The following is a 20,746-nucleotide window of genomic DNA, read 5'->3' on the forward strand; positions in this document are numbered from 1 at the left end:
ATCACCCTGAATCAGAAAGAAATCCCAACGGAGTGCGGTAGACTCAGTTTTCCCTAACAAACAACCGGAGTAGAGAGGTAAGAAAGCCCGGATGCACTCATCTTTCTCTAGGAAGCAAAAACCAGTCTTCTACTTCACCGCTAAATCTCCCATTTTATCTTTTGACTTGCTTTGTTTTCCTAAATGCGATGAGGCTCCCATCTACTCAGTGGCATAAAAGAGGACGTATTTCCCTCCTCAGAGAATTGGAGCAAACGCAGGGCTCAGCCCTCAGTACTGTGCAGACCCCTCATGCTACCAGGGCAATGGGGACCTGAGGACAAAGCCTTGAGGACAGAGAAGCCAGTGCCCTCTGTCTACCCAGTGCAAACGTGACGGCTTGGCCATCTCAACGGCATAAACATCTGTGCATTTCAAATCAGAATTTACACGGTCTGAAACCGTGTAAATTCTCTCTCTCTCTCTCTCTCTCTCTCTCTCTCTCTCTCTCTCTCTCTCTCTGTCTCTCTCTGTCTCTCTCTGTCTCTCTCTCTCTGTCTCTCTCTCTCTCTGTCTCTCTGTCTCTGTCTCTCTCTCTCTCTGTCTCTCTCTCTGTCTCTCTGTCTCTGTCTCTGTCTCTGTCTCTGTCTCTCTCTCTCTCTCTCTCTCTCTCTCTCTCTCTCTCTCTCTCTCTCTCTCTCTCCAGGTGGGTTTTCTCAGCAGCAGCCTGGGGCCTTGCAATTGTGATCACTCACACAGCCAAGGACCATGTTGCCAGAACGCTTAGCAGCTGCTTGAAAGTTTAGGCTACTTTTATGTCTTCTTTGCAAACAGGAAGCAGGAAATACATCTGTGAGAACCATCACAGCTCAGCGCCCGCCCCACCCCAAGCTTAAAGGACTCGGGGTGATGTCATAGGCACATTACCCACAGAGACCAGCGCGGTTCATGGTATCAGGTAAGTTGGACAGATGCTATTCAGACAACACAACAACGAGAGACATGCGTGCTCAACTACAGGCAAGGACTGCCACTTCGAGATAAATGCGCCAGTGTACACACATGTACATACATATAGATACATAAGATAATAGACTATCAAAGCACAGAGTTTATTTAAAATAATAAAAGTATAGGAATCAATAAAGAGCAGAACTCAAATTCACTCACATAAAAAACAAAACAAAACAAGGAAACGTTTTTGGTGCATTCAGCTGGAAAAACAAACAAAACGAGGCAGGAGTCAGGCTGATTAGGGAAAGCAGAAACTTGCTGTACTGATGGGGCCCTGGGGGCTCTCTGGGCACAGCTGTTCTCTGCAGGTTGGCTTTATTCTCAGGCCATAGGTCTTATTTCAGTCACCCGAGAGGATGTCAGCCTCACCTTAACCAAAAACCCCAGTGTCACTCAAGGCTGAACCTGTCTGTCACCATTTTGTGAAGTCTAACATACAGAGAATGACTTCAACTGATCTGGGGTTATCCCAAGAGGTGAAACTAGGGCCAACCGAAAGAAAAAAATGACACAGGGAGGGGTTGCTTGAGGGAGAAAGCGGGGAGGAACAGCATGGAAAAGAACCCAGACATTTTTAACACAATAAGGCTTAGCAACACGAACTGAAGGTTGATAGCTAAGCTAATCATGTGTGCCCACAAAACCGCCAGGCTAGCCCTTGGAGTGCCAGCTGCCCAAACCAGAAAGAGCTCGGCTGGCGAGCGCTGTGCTGGCTCTCCCAGGCCTTGGTTTACCAGAGCTCTCTGTCGGCACAGCCTTTACTCTCTGAGGAAATGGCTCAGAGCTCCATTGCCGGTATGCAATGCATTCTATGCTGTGTGAGATTTCCTCGCTCTGCATCTCTGACTGTGTCGTCCAGACAGCTCTGCCAGAGTGGGCAGGCGTCAGTGCTGCAAGCAGAGACCATGACAGATGCTGCCGGCTGACTCCCCGACGCTCAGTCTACCTCTCTCCCTCCAGAACCCTAATTTTGTCCAAGGAGGAACTTCTAGCTGAGGAGGAGGGGCGAGTGAGCCCTGAATGGAGGTTATAAGGCCAAAGTCACGGCGTGTGAGAACCTAAGGCAAAAGGAGCCACCATGCTGCCCTGCCTTGCCTGCCCCTGGGCTGTCATTTGAGAACTAGTAAGCTACATTTGCGTAAGCCATTCTAGAAAGGGTTCTTGTTATAGGCCACAGAACACAGCACTGCTCCAAGGAATTTTCACAACCACCTTGATAGTGAGAACCCAAGGCTAGCAGTTGGGTCTCCTGCAATATGAGGTAATGCGTGTCCAAAGCTGAGTTTTTCCTCTGAATGCTACACACACACGCACACACACTCACTCACATGCACACACACGTGTGCACACACTCACACGCACGTGCATACACTCATACGCACGCACACGTGTGCACGCACTCACATGTGTGCACGCACTCACATGTGTGCACACGTACCCACGCACTCACACGCGTACACACATGTGCACGCGTACATGCTCACCCCTTTCACATGTCACTTTCACTGTTGAGTCTTACTGTGGTAGGAATGTGTGGATCGTTTTCCCCATTCTCTAAGCCAGGCTGGCAGTACATACCTGTCATCATCCCAGCACTTGAAGATCAGGGGTTCTGGGTAATCCTCAACCATAAAGCTAAATTCAAGACCAGCCTGGGCTACACGAGGCCCTGGCTTCAAAAAGCAAAACAAAGCAAACGCCTACTTTCTTTCTCAACAAGTAGGTTATTTAAATGGCTTGATCTATTCAAATTATTGTTCAAATGGTGGCAGAGCATCTCTCTCCCTCCCTCCCTCTCTCTCCCTCCCTCCCCCCCCCCCTCTCTCTCTCTCAATCAAGCCTTCCCTTACTGCAGCAAAGGCCTCTTGGTTCATTCCAGTACGATCCCTCTCCAGGGTGTCTAAGGGAGAGTCATCCCTCTTCCCAAATCCTGTGGCCGAGGAGGTTTCCTCCATGATTTTCTCATTCACAGAGCTCCCATGAAAGTTGAAATAACTTACCCAGCCAAGAAGAAACTACAGCAAGGATTGATTCCAGGGGGATTAAGGGTTTAGCTGTGAAGAGCAAAAAAAGGTCTTAAATATTTAGAGGGGAGATGAAAAAATTAATATCTTTCTGACCTGGAAGATGGGAAAGGAGTCTTCAAAGTGTACAATTGCTACCCATAAAGATTGTCATATTTGTAAAGGCAATGTGAAGGTGTGACAAAGAATTCTAAACAGAGGGGCTTATGAGACGGCTCAGCAGATAGTCGTTTGCCACCAAGGTTGCAGCCCTGCCTTTACCGCCAGGAAGGAGAGCAGCGACTTTAGGAGATTATCCTCTGACCCCCACACGTGTGCTGGGGTCCCACCCACACCACCCCAAAATAAACACGATATTTTAAAAATTAAAAAAAAGGACAGGCCAAAACCAGCATTCAAATTTAGAAAGAAATGCTATGAATCAGAAAAAGACCCAGCATGATATCAAAGCAAGCAACACGGAGTTTCATTCTACAGAACTGGGGGCTTCACACATCCTTCCGAGCAATTCTGCTCCCCCCAGCATCGTCCAATGCTGCGGCTGATGTGCCTGACGCATGCACATTCCCAGCGCAACACGGTTAAGGGCTGTGGACACCCGCTAAGGGCCCGCGGAAAGACTTCACGTGCAAGCCCTGTTGTCCCTCCACCTGTCTACTGCTTTGCTGTAGTGCACGGCATCTGTCTGCTGGTAAGGTTTCTGTGTCAAGGTTCCACTGCAGAAGCAGAGATGAGATCGCCAGCCCTTGTACTCTCTGGTCTCCAGAACTGTGGGAAATGCATCTTGTTATTTATAAATTACCCAGTCTCGGACATTTTGCTATGGCAATACAAACAGATTTGATGGGGGAAGTCCTTCGGTGTATATGTAAATAGAGCGCTGTTGGCCAATAGGGAAGCAAGACAGGTGGGACTAGGAGTCTAGGAGGATTCTGGGAAATGTAGTGAGGAGAGTCGCCACCATGTGATCACAGGAAGAGGACGCATGAGAGGCTGCGTCCTTGGAAAGATAAGTCCTTATTAAAAATATATTGGTGATTATGGGTCAATAATTAAGTCAGAGCTAGCCAATTAGAAACCATAGCAAACGGCCAACAGCTTCATAATTAATAGGGTGTCCTGTGTTTTATTTGGGGACTAAAGCAGCAACGGGATCCAGGATGAGGTTTTTTTTTTGCATGTTTGCACTAAACATATATGTATGGTGTTTTAAACACCTTTATTCAGAACAGTAAGAAGCTAGACTTAACGATGATATCCACCAACAGAACAAAACGATGCCATGTTTATCCGGTGAAAGACTAGACAATTGGGAACAGCTATAAGCAACATCCTGGGGGTGGGGGGAACTTTAGACGCATAGTGAATGAGAGAAAAGGAGTCATGCGATTGTAAATGATGACTTTTAAATAAATAAGACCCAAGAGCAGCAAAACTGAACAGCGCTTTGCCTAGGCAAGCTCATATGCCTGAATTTTTGAAGCGCGACATGCCTTTGTCACATGTATGTATGCTCTTGTAACTATCTAAGTACCCAAGATACAGCAGGATCCCACAGAAGCACAGAACCTGACCCTCCACCATTTTACATCCCCGCCCATTCCTGGAGACGTCTCCAGCCTCTACCTCTGTAACTTTGTCACACATAGAATGTTAATATATACCGTCATGCAGTGTGCAATACTGGCTTGTTTGTTTTTTTTTTTACATATTCCCAGCAGTGATTTTGAAATTCACCCAAGTTGTTGCATATATCAATAGTTTATTCCTTCTCGCACCTGAGTGATACTCCACAGAATGAACACGCCGCGGCCCGTTTAACCGCTTACCTTTTGTTTTAAATTTGGGACTTTTATAAGGACAATTATGCACAATATTTTATATGTATCTGTTTCGATTGATTTAGAGTCAGTACTCCAGGAGGTGACTTCCGGGTCATATGGTAAGTGCGTGCTTACGTTAAAGAAATAGTCACAGTATCTTCCGGGACCGAGCAAGAACGGAAGACGGGTTTATTACATCCTGTAGTCCTTGCCATTTGCTCCTGTTGCCTCCCTGGCGACAGGTCTTAAGTGTGTTTGTTCTCACTTTTCCTTCTCCTAGAGCACGCTTGCCTAAATCTTTTTCTTTAGACTAAAGGGGGAATTGTAGTGAGATATTCACTCCACCCTCACCTGTAGCGCTGACCACGCCCATTTGGGCGTGGTCACAGGTGCGGACGGACTTGAAGGAGGATTGGGCTAGGTTTGAGGACCAGACCCCAGCTTGTGCTCTCTTCCTTCCTGTCAGGTTGCAGAGAGAGCCTGTGTGGATCCTTGGAGCGGGAACTTGAAGTGGTCATCTGTTTCCTGTGTAAGCGCCTTCTCCCCGAATAAAATTATATTAACCTATGTTGTACCGAGTCCTGTGAATCTGGATCCGTGCATCCCTAACTTCCTTACCAGCATTTGGCATTATTACTATTATTATTTTCTTTTTTATAATAACAATTTTTATTTCATTTTTGGTTTTTCAAGACAGGGTTTCTCTGTGTAGCCCTAGCTGTCCTGGAACTCACTCTACAGACCAGGCTGGCCTCGAACTCACAGAGATCCACCTGCCTCTGCCTCCGAGTGCTGGGATTAAAGGCGTGCGCCACCAACGCCAGGAGCATTTGGCATTTTTACCATTGCTTATTTCCGATGTTGCCTCACCCTGGTCTTCGTTTCATTTTCCCAGTAGGAAGAGCTTATTAACACCGAAGTCTGTCCAGTGCACGGTCTCCGATCTCCTGCTGTTCCCCACAGGGCCCTTGGGTTTCCTAAGCGCCCGCTGAGTGCCGATTTTGCCTGTCTCCTTTCGGTCTCACTTCTTAATTTGGATACAGTCAGATCTTGTGTGTGTGTGTGTGTGTGTGAGAGAGAGAGAGAGAGAGAGAGAGAGAGAGAGAGAGAGAGAGAGAGAGAGAGAGAGAGAGAGAGAGAGAGAGAGAGAGAGAGAGAGAGAGACATTTAAGGGCTTTGCAGCAGCCCGTGGGTCCTGAAGTTTTTGTTTTGTATTCAAGTTGAAGATCCACACGGAGAGCTGTAAAATGCTGGGCTTTGAAGCTTTTGCTATTTTTCATATTTAAATCTTTATCAATCTTTTAAACTACACTGTGTGTGTGTGTGAGAGTACGTGAGTGAGCATGCATGTGCATGAGTGAGAGTGAGAGTGTGTGCACAGGTGTGTGAGAATGTGTGCGTGAGAGCATGTGTGTGTACGCGTGTGTGTATGCACGTGTGTGAGCACATGCATGTATGCATGTATGCATGTGTGTGTATGTGTGAGCATGTGCATGCACATATATGTATGCACATGTGTGAGCATTTGTGTGTGAATGAGTGTACATGTGTGTAGGCACATTTGTGAGTGTGTGCATTGTGCGTTCACTGTTTGAGTGTGTGTACAAGTGTGTGCACATGTGTATACTCACGTGTGTGTGCATATGTGTACACATGTGTGCACGCACGTGTGTGTGTGTGTGTGTGTGTGTGTGTGTGTGTGTGTATGAAGCACAGCACATGAATGGAGGTCAAAAGACAGCTCTGAGCGTCAGGGCTCTCCTTTCAACACCTGTGTCCCAGAGGTAACACTCAGGCCTTCAGCCTTGGGGCAGACATCTTCACCTACGGGACCTCTCGAGCCCCCAGCACGGCTGGCTTGCTCGAGAGTTAACCCTTCACTGAATTACAGCGACACAGAGCACCTGGCTAGTTCTTGCTCATGACAAGTCCCGGGGTCTTCTGAGCTGCTCCGTCGTCAGTGTGTCCACCTGATGCTGAAGCTACGCAGCACCGACCGTTGTGATTAATTGATTACCGTACGTCAATCTCCGACTGCTGTGATTAATTGATTACCGTACGTCAATCTCCGACCGCTGTGATTAATTGATTACCGTACGTCAATCTCCGACCGCTGTGATTAATTGATTACCGTACGTCAATCTCCGACTGCTGTGATTAATGGATTACCGTACGTCAATCTTCAAACTAGTTTACTTTATTACTTTGAAACACTGCTTTAGGCATCTTAATTTTAACTTAAATATTAGAAAAACATTGCTTACCTCACCCGAGCTCTTTGAGACTTTTAAAAATAAAAAGTACATGGAGACTAGGATTGGATGTTAATTTGGGGAGAACCGACATAGTTGCTATGTGATGTCTTCCAACACGTGAATACCATGGCATTTTCTCCTATTACTTAAATATTCTTTGATTTTTTTTGGAATCTTATAATTTTCTGCACTATAATCTTTATAAAACATTCTACATGTTAGGTAGATATTCCATATCCATGTTCTCCCCCCTTTTAATAGCAAGGCAAATATTCCATGTCTCAAAGTGGTTATTAAGTGAAACTGAGTATTTAACTTTGATGTTCATGTGTGTATATATATATTACATATATATCTGTAGCAGTTGATATTTACTGAGTTTTTCTTTCATTCTGTAACCTTGATGAACTGCACTCCTGGGTCCTAGGGTTCGTTTGCTTTGTTTATTTGTTGGTTTGGGTTTTGGTAGATCCCCTTGGATTTTCTGGGTAAGCCATGGCGTCCTCTGTAAGGCCCTGCACGCCTCTATCACTGCTTCTGGCTTCCCTGAACCTTGTTGGATGCCCTCGCTACGCTGAGGGAGCTGCGGGGAGGGGGGGGCGCCATGACGGTGCCCCTGATGGCAGGAGGGGGAAGGATTCCTTCTCTCACCACCAAGTGAGCGTGCAGTGGCGTGCAGATTTATTTCCCATGGTGACTTACGATACTTTCCCTCTCGGTTTTCTGAGCCTTTATCATGAATGGATGTTGAGTGTCGTCAAATGGTTTTTGTGCGTCCATTCACCTGACTAGGACTTATTCTTTAGGTTCTTTAATACATTTTCATCGAATGTAGAATGTAGAGCATGTCTGCTCCAGCTGCTGCGTCCTGAGGGGTGATGCCCTGCAAATCACTTCACCTGCAGGCGAGCCATCTATCCGGTCACTGCTGGAACAATCACTTCCCTTACTTCATTTAAAAATAATTGATGGTTGCGCGTCTTAGAGCAGTTCCTTGTGTTAGTCATTTCTGAGATTTCATCTGTCCTTTTTACTCTGTATATTGGCGTCTTTGGGAAAATTTGGGCAATTTTCAGGCATTGTTCCTCTGAGTGCCTCTCAGCTCCGTCCTACCCCACCCCTCCTTCCGGCCGACTGAGACTTGGTTTGTCAGACAGTCACTACACCCACGGTTTTAGTCTTCCTTCTGCTGCTGTGACAAACACCACGACCAAAGCGACTCGGGGAGTCAAGGGTTTGCCTGGCCACACCTCCGCGTCAGTGCTCATCACTGAAGGGAGTCAGGATGGGAGCCCAGGGCAGAAACCGGAGCAGAGGTCATGGGGGAATGCTGCTCACTGGCTTGCTCAGCCTGCTTTTTTTTTTTTACACAACCCAGGACCACCTCTCTGGGGATGGCACCTTCCTCAGTGGGCTGGGCCTGTCCCCATCAATCATTAATCGAGAGGATGCCCTACAGACTCGCCTATAGGCCAATCTGATAGAGACATTTTCTAGCTTCTATTGAGTTGATAGAAAACTAACCAGGACATGCCTACCATGTGCCCCCAAGGCTGTCAGACCAAAGCAATACTTTTAAGTTACCAAAAGAAACCACTCCTGCCTGCTTCCGGGGAACTAAAGATGGGTAGGAAGGGGTCTCAGTAGTCATGCGTCTTGTCTTTGGACAAGGCCCTGCTGCCCTCTCTTAGAAGACTTCCCCGGGAGGAGTTCCTCTACCTGAGCATGTCTGTTCTGGCTTTCATTCCAGTGAAGGCAATGATGTAATGATATCACTAAACCCAAGATAAATCAGAAATGGGTGTTTATTATGGAACAATTACACAGAAAAATAGAAAGAACCTTGGGAGAGCTACCCTGCCCTTCCTACCGGATCTGGGACCCACCAGAAAGACCCTCCCAAGCGAGACCACACCTTATGCTTCCCTCCGCCTGAAGCCACACCCAAAGGGGCGTGGCCACCGGTACAGGTCCACAGACCAGCTGCCTATAATTCCAGGGCAGGGAGTTGAGGCGGCAATGGGCAGGGCGTCAAGGTTCGGGCACAGTTTGTTCCAGTGCAGGGCTTTCCTCCCCCAGCCCCAGACCAGTCCAGTTCGTCTCCAGCCTTGCAGCTGTCTCAAGCCCCGGCTGTTCACGTGGATTTACTTTCCTCTCCTCTGGGATCTGCTTCCCTCCGACCCCTGTTTACCTGCCCTCTGGTCCAGCTCATCATCCTGGCATCTCCTGCTCGTGGCTATTCCCTAACCCAGTTTTGTGACCGGAGCCCCCGGTCTGACTAAATGCACCCCCAGATATTCTAACGGGTTTGCATGCACCCACGTTCTTATTGCTGTCCTGGCTAGCAGAATCCAGATCTTTCTTCTCTGCAAGACCGGGGCGAGGGAGGCTGACTTTTGAAGACCCGGGCCCTTGGCTCTAGGACACGTTTCCACGAGGTCCCCGGCTGCTTCGCCCTTGTGCCTCTTCTAAGCCTAGCACAAGGAGGCGGGAAGATAAATGGGTGGGAGGACAAATTAACACTGCGAGGGTTGACAAATACTAACATGGAATCCTAAAAATAACCAGACAACAGTAGTCTGCTTTTAGGAATTTCATTTGTGCTTTTGTGTTGGGGCCCGCAGGGGAGGAAGAGAGGGCGAGCACTTTTGGAGCTGGAAATGTTATCTGGAGGCAGAAAAGCTTCAGTAGGCAGTGCTTCCCCAACCTCTCTCTCTCTCTCTCTCTCTCTCTCTCTCTCTCTCTCTCTCTCTCTCTCTCTCTCTCTCTCTCTCTCTCTGTCTCTCTATCTCTTGGCCCTCTCTCTCTGTCTCTGTCTCTTTCTCTCTCTGTCTCTGTCTCTTTCTCTCTTTCTGTCTCTCTGTCTCTGTCTCTCTCTGTATCTCTGTCTCTCTGTTTCTCTCTCTGTCTCTCTCTCTGTCTCTGTCTCTCTGTGTCTCTGTCTCTCTCTCTCTCTCTCTCTCTCTCGACTTTCTCATTTCTGCAGCTCTATAAGAAGCCCCCTCCTAGGGCTGCACATGGCACCTCTATTCTTGCAAGAAGAAAAGTCAAGCGGCTGTGAAATTGCAGGCTTGGCCACATTTTTCTTTTCTTTCCCTGTCTGCAGAACTTCCAGCTGTTCCCAGAGAGCTGAAGGGTGAATGGAACCCGTATGTATCCATCCATTCATCTATCTATCTATCTATCTATCTATCTATCTATCTATCTATCTATCTTCTATCTGTGAGTCCCCGATACCTACGTGGGACGCAGAAAGGCCCCTGATCCCACAGACACACTCTGTGTGACGGGAGCACATCCAGATCAGGACCCCACAAGACTGCAAACACACCTACCCCGAGTCACGCCCCCTGCACCATTCCTAGACTGCAGATGTGGGTACGCGGCCCTGATCGTTTGGAGGCCAGAATTTCCAGGGTTAGGAAAACAGAGAAGAGTGGCCTATTTAATTCTGCTGCTGTTAGCTCCCTCTCCCTGGTGAGCTGTTCCACCTGCTGTGAGTTGATATGGATTGCTAGAATAGAAAGAAAAAACGACGCCAGTGGAGGGAAACGAGGCCCTCCCTCTCGGATGAGCTACAAGCGCTGAATTCCTCATCATACCGCTCCCGCCAGGAGCAAACGGTGCATTCTGAGACCTTCCTTTCTGTTCCCCAGTTTTGCCTCCATCCCATCCCCTCTCAATGACTGAGTCTAGCGGTGAGTCCTTCTCTCCTTTAAAAAACCACACCTGTGTCTGTTTCCTCCTGCGTCCTCCGTGAGTCTGAGAAACAGGAGGAGCAGGGCTCATCCTCCCTGCAAATGCCGACCCACCATTTATTCGTAAAACCCCCTTCTAGGGTGGGCACGTCTCTCCGACATGCCTCTTCCATTTCGAGTCTGCCTCTCTGGCTCTTCCTCAGCCTCCCTCGGACCCGAAGGTATGGCTTCTTCTTGGCCACCTTTACAAGCATCTCTCTCCTCCTGCTTCCTAATCGGACACTGATTCCTTCACCCACGGCAGCCAGCTCTCCGTTTGCTCTCCACAAGCTGCCTCCGGATTCCCAAACCGTCCAATGCAGTGGCCTTGACCCTTCCTGCTCAACTCTCTCCAATAACCTCGTGCCATGGCAATGCAGCGCCCCGGGTTTTTCCTGACACCTGTGCGTCATTCCCAGGCCCACCCCTGTCTCCCCTCCCCCCCTCCCTGACCTCATTGCGAATGGGGGGCATCACCATCGTCTAAGGTTACCAGATGGGGCAAATAAAAATACTGAGCTTGCACTTAAACTCGAATTTTATATCTCTGTTAAATGATTCCTTTTTAGTATGTCTAAAATTCTGTATGGGGATTTTTAGACTAAAGCAGCATTTTTTTTTTCTATCTGTAACTCAATTCTGGGTCCCCCTACCCTTTAATCTGACAACCACTGTAGCGGTTTCTTTGGAGTTTATCTCTAACCTCTCCCCCTGGCTTTCCATCTCGTGACTCCAGTAATGACTTTCTCTCAGAAAAAAAAGGGCTCTAAACCTTCACCTCTACCGTCAGCCTCTGCCCCTCTCCCCTGCCCACCTCTGCTCCTCCCTCTCCTCGTTTCTGTGTCTCTCTGCAGATATTTCAGAGCATTTCTAAATTCGTTTGGGGCAGAGACACTATTTTGACCCCAATCTCCTTTGCTCCCTTGGACTCGGTTTTCCTTATCTCCTGTGGCCTTCCAGATACATCAGCTCTCAATCCTCTTTTCCTTTCCCTCCTTCCAGTGGCCACCTTTTGGTTTGTTTCCCTGTAACCATGGCTCTCAGATCTGCCTGCCCGCCCACGTTCCTGTGACCGCGGATCTGAGCTCATCAGATCCTACCAGTCCCTTGAAACCGGTTTCAACTGGTTCCACCATGCCCATTCTCTTTACCTGTAGCCTCCACACATGAGCACCCTAATGTCTAAGGGGGGGTGGGTGCTGCTCCCTGGGTCAAAGGAGCTCTTCCTTAGGTGCTGGCTGACGGTCACATCCGCCAGTGAGCAGAATATGTCACACCTTGCCTCTCTCAGCTCCTCTCCTTGCCGTCACCTTGGGACTCTTTAAGACACAACAGCAAGGCCTTCCTCTGTCTGAGGGTTCACATTCAGACTTAAGTGTAGATCGCTTTTAAAGGGACCCATAGAGTGGGGGTAAATGTATACTATTTGCTGGATTTATTAACAAAGAACTTTCAGCTACTTCCTCTCAGTTGGACTCAGTTGGAGCACTGTGATAATCGTGCCAGACGAAGGCCTGATATCCTTTAAGGAGGGAGAGCACCGACTCATCAGTTTCATCATTGCCAAGGTGAACGGTTAAGGGACTTAACCCCAGGCCATCAGCTAGCAAGTGGCCGAGCTAGAATAGAAAACCCAGGTCTTCCGACGCCTGGTGAGCTGAGCTGTGCCTTCTTCTCTCCCGCCGCAGAGGACCACACCAAGCACAGGTGGCCCGCGGCATCAATGTTTACGTGTCATTAGATCAGGCTGTATAGACAGGATGGCACCAGATGCCCAGTTCTCATGCCCCAGCCTCCTGCGCGGTAAGAGTGATCCTGCCATGGTGCCCAGCCTAGGTGAGACAGCTTTATTCCTGAAGGATTAGTAACTGAGATGTTGGGTAGGGAGAAATTAGCATCCGGGGATAGATGGGGTGAGGCCACATCCCGCCCAGGATGAAGGTCTGTGGCAAGTGAAGAGTTAACAGAAGCCGACGAGGGCACCTGCCATTGAGGGAGGGGGAAGGACTCCTGGTAAGTCGAGGCCAAGAAGAAATTCCAGAAGGGCAAGGGCAAACTTGACTCTGATTTGCCTAAGCCTGTCCTGTTGTGGGATTTCGTCTGTGGAGCCGATGATTTTGGGAACAGTGAGCCCTAAGGTGTGGTCTTGTTTTTCTGGCTATGTGACAACTTAAAAGCTGAAGGACAAAGTAGCACTGGTTCTCTTGCTCTGGCTCTTGCTTGGCGTGAGGGAGACTCAAACGGGCAGAGAGGCAGTGTGTGTGGGGTCAGCCACGGCTTCAGTCCTTCTCTGTATTTTGTGAGTTTGTCCTTTCCATTGCAACCCTTAGTAGATCAGTTTTTTATACCCTTTGTGAGTTCAGGAATCACTGTCTATCTTGGTACAAAAAAAAAACGGCAATTAGAACGAAAACAAATGTAGTCAAAGTGCTTGCTTCTCAAACTCTCTGACAGTTTCCGTTTCCAGTAGGTCCTGGGTGCCACCATGGCCGTGTTACCTGGCAGTGAGTCATCTGTACACAGACACTGAGAGCCTGGCAATGGGTGAGAAGGATGAAGAGAACAGAAGGGTGTGCACGGGTAGGGAGAGAGTGAGAGGAAGCAGTGACTTCATTTCTCACACAGAGCTGGGGGAGAAGGTAGCCAGGGCTCCGCCTCCTCCGACCCTAGGCACCAGCCCCGGTGAGAGGCTCTACAATGAGATACATAACCGATACATTCAAGCACTCGGAATAACTCGGATGCGCAAAGTTTCGATACTGGTCACAGGTTCGTAATAGCTATGTGCCTCTCTTGTGGGGAGATGCTACCCCATGCTGAGAGTCTACAGAGTCTATGGGGCAGCACAGCTCCCCATCCTTCCAAACAGAGCATCTTAGAGACTCCTCTGGCAATTTTAACTACACAATAATAGAAAACACCCCAGGTGGAGTGTGAGAGACCAATCTTGTAAACAGCGGGATGGGAAGGTGCAAACGAGAATGGAAAGAAAACATCCACCCTTTTAAAAGCCGCTGCTTTTGACGAGGGGATAGGAATAAACCCAGTCCCAGACACCATGGAACAAAAGCTCAGAGTGGTGTTAAATCACACACCAGGAGGCTGTGAGGACCCATCCCAATCTGCCAGCCCCTCCCCTTCGGCAGCAGACTTGCTTTTACATCCTTCTAATTTTACATGCTCGGGCTGGGGAGCTCGCTTCTCTTTCCAAGCAACATGACCAGCATTTTCAGGGAGGATGCGATTTGAACCGAGTCTCTTCTTCCTTTACCGATCCCAACAGGGTCGGTTTGGAGCATCCCAAGCCAAGGCAGGTTCACCATCCTTTCCGCCACTCTCGCGTGCAATAAACACGCATCCACACACTCACACTGAGCTCCCCTATAATTCTTCCTGTAACCGTTCGTGTCGCCAGGAAGATCCAGGATGCTTTATCCTTTCAAACAAGCCTACTGTCGACTAAGTGAGCACTCTTTACAGCGGCTGGGGGGTAAAAGAGTGAGCGGGACGCTGGCTGTGGATACTGTGTGGACCACAGGAGAAGAGAGGCTTTGGAAACACATGGTTTCAATCGAGGAGGAAGCCACCGCTACCCCTCAGCTGCAGTGACAAGACACGCGCTAAATGAGCGTTTATAGGAGGCCGTAATTTTAGACAAAGCAATGTAGTAAATCTACGCAGACCAGATCATAACAGAGCTATACATGCTAAGTATTATGTAAGCAGACTGAAGCCTGAAATGTGTTAGGAGGAGGGGGGAGAAAGAGGAGGAGGAGAAAGAGGAGGAAAAGGAGGAGGAAGAGGAGGAGGAGGAAGAAGAGGAAGAGGGGAGGAAGAGGCTGAGGAGGAGGAAGAGGAGGAAAAGGATGATGATGAGGAGGAGGAAGAGGAGGAGGAGGAAAAGGATGAGGAGGAGGAGGAAGAGGAGGAGGAAGAGGAGGAGGAGGAAGAGGAAAAGGATGAGGAGGAGGAGGAGGAGGAAGAGGAGGAAAAGGATGAGGAGGAGGAGGAAGAGGAGGAAAAGGATGATGAGGAGGAGGAAGAGGAGGAAAAGGATGATGAGGAGGAGGAGGAAGAGGAAAAGGATGATGATGAGGAGGAGGAGGAGGAAGAGGAGGGAAAGGATGAGGAGGAGGAGGAGGATGATGAAGGAAGAGGAGGAAGAAGATTGTTGACTGAAGGTCTCCACAGCAACCAGTCAGAAAAGGGCAGTCTGTACGAGCAGGCATGATGGGACAGCCCTCTGCTTCTACCCTATAAGATTAGGAGGAACAAGAACTCCGCCCTTTGCTTCTTATTTCCTCCTGCCCCCCCCCCCACGTAAGGCTAACCCTCTCCGCTCACCCCACTGGAAACCGGGTTATTTCACAGAATGAGACACTCTCCGGCTCCAGAATCGTGAACCAGTCAGACCTCCCAGCTAAACCGCGGTAATTTTGTCTGCGGCGTCTCCCCCCTTGTGCTGTGGGCCTCCAGGAGCGGATCTGGGATGACAGAGGAGCCCCTGGGTGAGCAGTCATAGCCATGGGCCAGCATTCATGGCTTCCCAGAAGGAGGAAAGTGCTGATCCGTGACTTCCTCCAATCTCCGCCTCCGTCGCTGTCTTGCTGAGTAGACCTGCTCCTGGCCTCAACCTCCAAGCTGCCTGGCTCGGATTTATTACTGACAGAACTGTGCCGTGTGTGTTTGCTTGTATCGCTGAATTTCCTAGTACCATATGGGCTGTGTTCTGAAGACGTTAGGGATGAAGGTAAACTGACCTCCAGGCATCTCAGAAATTTGCCCAAGGACTTACAGTCAGTAGGTAGGAAAGCAGGGAGTGGAAAGCCAGGGTGGCAAGATGAGAAGGGTTTTCAGTTCCAGACAGGAGTTCAGGTTTTCATTTTTCAATAGCTCTCAGCATAAGCAGGGCATTTGTGACATGATTGAAGGGGAGTCAGATGGATTAAAAAATAGGTTCGCTCTCGTAACTTCAGGAGGCTCACCTTTGGAGGTGCATTACTTAGGGTCTTGGAGTCATTCTGTCCCATGGCTTTGAGTTCTTAGGACATGGCTCACTTAGGATGGCTAATTTTCAGTTTTAATCCCTTCAAGGAGAAGATCCAGAGGCTGAGATGTAGATGTTAGTTAGTACCGGCCTGCCCTTGGGGTTCTGACAGGACACGCCCTCAGCCGCAGCCACAAGAGCATCACCTGTGCACATTCACTGTGTTCCCTTTTACAAGGGCCCCACCCACCTCCCATTTCTCTGTCTTTCCCTCTCTCTGCTTCTCTGCCTGTCTCTATGTCTCCCCCTCCCTGTGCCTCTCTCTCTCTCTCTTCTCTTCTGCTCCTGTCCCTAGAGGCCGGTCTCCTTTCTCTCCTCCCCAATTTTTCCTTTCACTCTGCCCCAGTTTAAAAAAAAAAGCCCTCTACTGAAGCTCTGTCGCCTTTCTCTTGTGTGCCGCTTTTTAAAATTACAACAGAAGAGATGCCTGGAAACAAAGGTGGAGGCTCCAGGATGGGTGGAGAAGGGAGATGGGTTGGTCCCAAGGGCAGGTGTGGATACTTGGCTGGGCCCGCCTCTGCTTGCACTCCTGAAATGGGGGATGTTGTACTGCAGTCCATTGTAAGAAACACTGCTAGATAAGCTAAGAAGCAGCAGCAGCAGGGACAGGGATTGGAGACATCAAGGACTTTGGTCACTGGGCACAGAGCATTGCGTTATTAGAGGCAGACAAGCTTCAAAGTTCTTGCTTTCGAAGATCCCATGGTCCTTGGGGAGAAACTGTCCCATTAGCAAGGAAGGCCTGAGAAAGATGGAGTTCAGAATATCTTTGTAGCTTGAACTCTGGGAAAGGAGCGGTCAGATTTGGGGGAGGCGAAGTCTACTGGAGACACCAGTTTCCGAGGCAGTATCAGAGAAAGAGAAATAATCAATGAGTTGGTGAGTGTCGGTCTTGCTTCGAAATGCAAGCCTGCACTGCCTGATCCAATTGCTCCTTGGGAACTCCCAAACGAGGAAAAGCCCAACTTGGACTTAACCACCAACAAGCATTAGTGTGCCCCAGAAACAAAACCTTGATGGCAGATGTATTGTAGAAGCATTGCTAATACAACCCCCACTTCAAAGCAAACCCACCTCTTCCCACACAAAGCCTAACACTCATTGCTTCAGTCATCAGCAAACGCATTGGGATTTCAGTAGCAGGCGAGTTATCGGATTTATACGTCAAGATATGTGCCAGATAAACCTTAGGACTTGGTTAGGCAAGCCCAAGCCCCACCCAGTAAAGAAACACACGGAAGGGCTTGAGTGATGCCACAGGTCAGGAGCTGAGAGACATCCTAGAACTTTCCCCGAGAGGCAGCCCGAGGAAGACTCACCCAGAGATAAACGCACCCCTGGGCTTCTGCTTGCACTTGCCCCGGGCAGGAAAGGTTACTTGTATTCACTCCACGTATTGTCTATATGGTTTTCAAAGACACCTTTGTGTAGCTCCCACAGAGAAAACAACCCCAGAGCAGGGAAGAAGGAGGGGAGGAAGCTGTGACCTTTCCGTGATAAAAGCCAGGGTCTATTAGGCACCCTTGCTCCTACAGCCTGAGGCTGACTTCTAGTGACTGATGGGAACAGGGGAGGAGACTTGGAAAGGAGGCTGAGTTCTCCTGCAAGTGTCTTAACTGGAAGACTTCCAATATGCATTTCCCGTTAGCCTCACCTCAGCCACTCCAAGGCAGCTGCAGATCTGAGACCTAAATGGCAAAGACCTCCTATCTGTGTCCCCTCGTGGGCTCTAAGTGACCTCACTGGAGACTCTGGACAGTCACCTTGCAACCCAAGCTCACCCACAGTCCCGAGATTATTTCCAACCCAAGCATCGCTGGCAGGTGACTTCTGATGCCTAAATATGTGACAGGGTTTCTCGGTGATTTGGTTTTCCACAGAACCAGCAGACCAAAGCAAGAAAACAAAACAAAACAAAAAAACCAAGATGCCAAAGACGTAGGTGGTGGTTACAGTGATTAGTGGAACAACATGGTAACACCAGCATTTCTGGATGTGACCTTTTATGAGAAAAGGACTCAGAATTCATGATAAGGAGTCTGCAAAAATTTGTACCTAACATGTTTAAAATACACAAACACATGCAGAGCATGAGACATACAACTACAATGGTATCATTCTATCAGTTATTAGTGGACAGAAGTTTGAAATGAAAGATAAAAAAAAACCCAGACTCGCCGGGCGGTAGTGGCGCACGCCTTTAATCCCAGCACTCGGGAAGCAGAGGCAGGCGGATCTCTGTGAGTTCGAGGCCAGGCTGGACCGACAGCCTCCAAAACAATACAGAGAAACCCTGTCTCGTAAAACCAAAAAAAAAAACAAAACAAAAAAAAAAACAAACCCAGACTCAAAATGAATAACCCTGAAAAACTGGCAATGCTATTATATTATCTGAACTTTGGCGAAGTGAGTTCTTAAAATTCATAAACATGGTTGCCATGGAGTCAAGAGCATACTTACATGCAAATGTATGTGCTAAAAAAAAAAAAGACTAGTCAGAGAAATAGTGATAAATCTAAGAACTACCTCCAAATATTTTTTCTGACTCCTTGATCTTCATATAATCCCAGCTCTTATCTGACAATTCCTAGGGGTGTTGTTAGTCACTAACAACTTTGGGGTGCAGGGTATTCACCCAGCCTTTTGCCACTTTGCTCTTCCAAGGCAGATCCCAACAGCCACGAGATCCCAACATCCCACAACCCATGGCCTTTACGTGCAATTCTCACATGACAAGGCACCCCCCCCCCCCCGAGCGATCCCCAGTGTGATCCTTGCCCGAGAAGTGCACGCTTAGGCTGCTGTTTCCCTTCAGTCAACTGTGGCAGTGTCAACTGGGTAGAAAGTTCCCTAATTGCTATGCAAGACTCCAGCTTAGCAGACCAGAGTGTCCTCTGCTGGCTTTGAGACAATTACGCTGTCCCGCGGGTGACAGGGCTAGGGAATGTCACAGGGCATAGATAGAGTGAGGATGGGTAGTTCCTTGGTAAGAACGGATCCAGATGACAGCCACGGAGAAAGTGAAAGACTCAGTACTCCAGACTCGACTGAATTCCACAACTCCATGAGCTAAAAGATAAACCTTGAGCCCTGATAAAGAACCAGAGGAGTCAATAGCTTGCTTTGCTGGGACTAGCTGCCCCCGGACTCAATGAATGCAAACAGGTTTAAGGCCTGGATTTGAAGCTACTTGTTATGTAGCAATAGCAACAAAGACACATGGTTTCTATTGTGATTTGGATCTGAGATGTCCTGTGGGCTCGTGTTTTGAACACTAGGCCCTCGCCCGTGGCACTGTTTGAAGGCTGTGGGGCTTTTAGGAGGTGAAGCCTCATTGGCAGTTAGGTCAATAGGGACACGCCCTTGGAGGCCATAGGCATCCCTGGTTCCAGCTAGCTTTCCCTGATCCGTGGTCTACAGGTAAGTACAGTCACCTCACATTCCTCTACAGATGTGATGGGAGATGCCATGCTGTGAATACGTCTCTCTTGTTGGTTGATGAATAAGGCACTGTTGGCCAATAGGGAAGCAAGATAGGTGGGACTAGGAGTTGAGGAGGACTCTGGGAAATGTAGTCAAAAGTAGGGGAGTTGATATGTGATCAGGATGCCGTCCTCGGAAAGATAAGTCCTTACAGAAATATATATTAGTAGTCATGGGTTAATACTTAAGGCAGAACTAGCCAATGAGAAGCCCTAGACATTGGCTAACAATAGAGTCCCTGTGCATTATTTGGGGTTGACGTGGCTCTGGGACCAGGCTGGCAGGAAGAATGCTGGTTACACAGATGGAGCCCTTTTGCCATGGTTTCCCTGCTATGACAGACTGCGATCTCTCTGAAACCAAGAGAAGCATCTGCCCTCTTCAGGTCTCTGTCAGGTATTTGGACACAGAAGGAACTGTCAGAGCTCTAATTCCCACTACACTCAAACAATTATGCTCAGCTTTGACAATTATTTAGTCCCTGGTTTTGTTTTGGTTTTTTTCCTAGCTGTTGCTGATGTCTGTGATTTTATTTTTCAAACCTCTAGATCCGGCTGCCTCGGCCTCATGAGAACTGGGATTGCAGACATGTGCCGTCATACCCAGGATGTGACAAAATGCATCCTGGATGATAAAAATAGAGGTGATTGCTCCACACATGCATTGTCTGTGTAACTTAAAAGTTCGTGGATGAATATACCTCTCTAGGGAGGAATCTTGAAACACAAATGAATTACACACCAAAGTGGTTTTGGTTTTTTTTTTTTGTACTTAAAAATTAGCAGGTGGGGGCTGGAGAGATGGCTTAGCAGGGGCTCAGAGTGTCCCCAGCACCCGTGTTGGGTGGCTCACAACTGCCTGGAACCCCAGCTCTGAGAGATCTGACATCTTCTAGCCTCTGTGGGTAATCATGTGCACATATCATACACACGTATACATGCAAATAAAAATATTGTTAAATTAGAAAGTATATCTCTACACCAGAGCTTGGTTTTTGTATGCTGTTGTTTTGAGGGAGAGGTACACTTCGCTTTTAAGAAAAAAAATTTTTGGCCAGGTGTTGGTGGCGCACGCCTTTAATCCCAGCACTCGGGAGGCAGAGGCAGGCGGATCTCTGTGAGTTCGAGGCCAGCCTGGTCTACAGAGTGAGCTCCAGGACAGCCTCCAAAACAATACAGAGAAACCCTGTCTCGTAAAAACCAAAACAAATAAATAAATGATAAATAATAAATAAATAAATAAAACTTTCCCTTCCAGCCTTTTTAAGTTAAGAATTTATAGGACCATTGTGAAGACAGGCAGAGAGAAGCTGTGGGCTCTGAGCTCAGCTTTGCAAACGTCAGCATCTCCCGTTAACAAGGGAGTGTATCACAACCGATAAACC

At 48.3% G+C, this 20,746-nt stretch overlaps 1 protein-coding gene across 2 annotated transcripts in view; it reads right to left on the minus strand.

Moving 5' to 3' along the window:
• Ncald (neurocalcin delta) overlaps positions 1-20,746 on the minus strand; it is a 294,541-nt gene that overhangs the window by 156,738 nt on the left and 117,057 nt on the right. Inside the window, exon 4 of one of the 2 annotated variants that reach the window (XM_040730602.1) lies at positions 2,994-3,047. The exons of the other annotated variant lie outside the window; for it this stretch is intronic. The gene's annotated coding sequence lies outside the window, so the exon portion shown is untranslated. The remainder of the gene's footprint in view (positions 1-2,993; positions 3,048-20,746) is intronic. 2 annotated transcript variants of the gene reach the window in all.

The sequence above is a fragment of the Mesocricetus auratus genome, unplaced genomic scaffold (assembly GCF_017639785.1).
Source record: "Mesocricetus auratus isolate SY011 unplaced genomic scaffold, BCM_Maur_2.0 Super-Scaffold_100023, whole genome shotgun sequence".
NCBI lineage: Eukaryota > Metazoa > Chordata > Mammalia > Rodentia > Cricetidae > Mesocricetus > Mesocricetus auratus.